The sequence below is a fragment of the Mycetomoellerius zeteki genome, unplaced genomic scaffold (assembly GCF_001594055.1).
Source record: "Mycetomoellerius zeteki isolate Tzet28-1 unplaced genomic scaffold, Tzet1.0 scaffold458, whole genome shotgun sequence".
NCBI lineage: Eukaryota > Metazoa > Arthropoda > Insecta > Hymenoptera > Formicidae > Mycetomoellerius > Mycetomoellerius zeteki.
Genome location: NW_017257455.1, coordinates 359372 through 361259, shown reverse-complemented (window position 1 = coordinate 361259; position 1888 = coordinate 359372).

Genomic DNA, 1888 nt, shown 5'->3' with positions numbered 1-1888 from the left:
TTATTTTAGTATTATAATATAAAAATTAAAGAAAAATAAGAAATAAAAAAATGTCGGCATATGATGAGATTTATTTACACAGATAATCAATACTAAATAACTAATTTGACGTAATCACGTTTACAACACATATTAACAAATATAACTAAAATGAGATATTTGCATGTACAAATATTTCGTTATTTTGCCTATTACTGAAAGTCATTCCCGCATTGTATTTATTTATCTGATAAAAATGTTATACAAAAAATTAAAAATATTGTACATAATGTACATATATCGATACGTTCTATTATTCTATACGTTCTTAGCTATAATAAACTGTGATCTAAAGAAAGTCTAATTACTACTATGCTATTTCTCATAAATTAATACTAAAAAATTACATATGAGTACATCTAAAACATAATTCTTATTATGGCTGCTTTCCTTTTAGGAGACACAGTCGACACAAGTGTCGTTCTTTGTCACTCTCTGAATGTCAAGAAGGATAGAACGACGCTTGTGTCGATTTGTGTTATCAAATGGAAAGCAGTGTAAATTATTCATTTTTGTAGATATATTGAAATCAACGTACAAAAGATGATTTGCTATTTCCATATCGGCTCTTATCTATTATTAGCGTAGAAAAATTAATTGTTTTACCCTTTTCCTGCTGTTTTTAATTACATCGAAATATACAGGATGTTTAGCGTAACGGTCCTCACGATTTCTCAGACACTTCCAACAGTTAAAAAAAATTATAAGGTGAATATTCATCTGTTTTATACAGGCTACAACATGCAATAAAAAATTTTTTTTAAATATTTTTATGAAAAAAAATTAAATTAAATTTTTTTATAGCATGTTATAGTCTGTATAAAACAGATGAATATTCACCTTTCAATTTTTTTTAACTGTCGGAATTATCTGAAAACTCGTGCGGACCGTTTCGCTGAATACCCTGTATATAGTGTCCTGAAATTATCCGTGAATTAAAATATCACAATAAACAAGTTTAAAAAAAATAAGTAAAAAAATTATTTGTAAATTTTTATTTTAAGTAATAGAGTTTGTGAAATAATAAGGGTTTTAATATGGCAAATTACGGACTACATTTAAATAGATTACGTGCTGCAGTGCGTGCAGTTACGTGCTTACTAATATTATCTCACGCATGATTCGTAGACAGGTAACTATCTAAACATAATCTGTAATTGGCTATTTAAGCTCTTATAACTCAAAAAGTACTGCTTGAAATAAATCTAAATCGTATGTGTGTAAATCGCAACTGAATAAATCGTTTATTATTGTTTGAAATAGAATTGTACATATAATATTTTTTACTTAATGTTTTTGAAAACCTTCTTACGATATTTTGTTTTGCGGATTTCGGGACACACTGTACTCGTATATAGGATAAGGTTGCCTAAATCGCACCACTTTTCACTTAAAGAATCATAACTCAGAAATTATGAAGAATATTCTTAAATTTTTTACAGCATAATAATCTGTACTCTTTTCCTTTTCTCTTATGTAATTTTTTTATAATTTTTTTGCGCTATTATAACATTGAAAATGAGGATTTTTTCAGCATGGTGAGATTTTGGCAATAAGAAAATTCGTTGCCTAAATCGCACCATGCCAATATTTCTTATTTAAAATATTACAGTAACGCAAAAAATTTAAAAATGATATATATAAGAAAAAAAAATGGTATTTTATTAAAAACTTAAGAATATATTTTTCATAATTTCTGAAACACGATAATTTCAAGAAGTAATTTAAGGAGTTTCTATGTGAAACAAAATAAACATTTCGTAGGTTTACAATATATATTTTTATATAATAATAAATGGAATAAAAATGTAAGAAATGTAAAAATATTAAGCAACGTGCGATTTAAAAG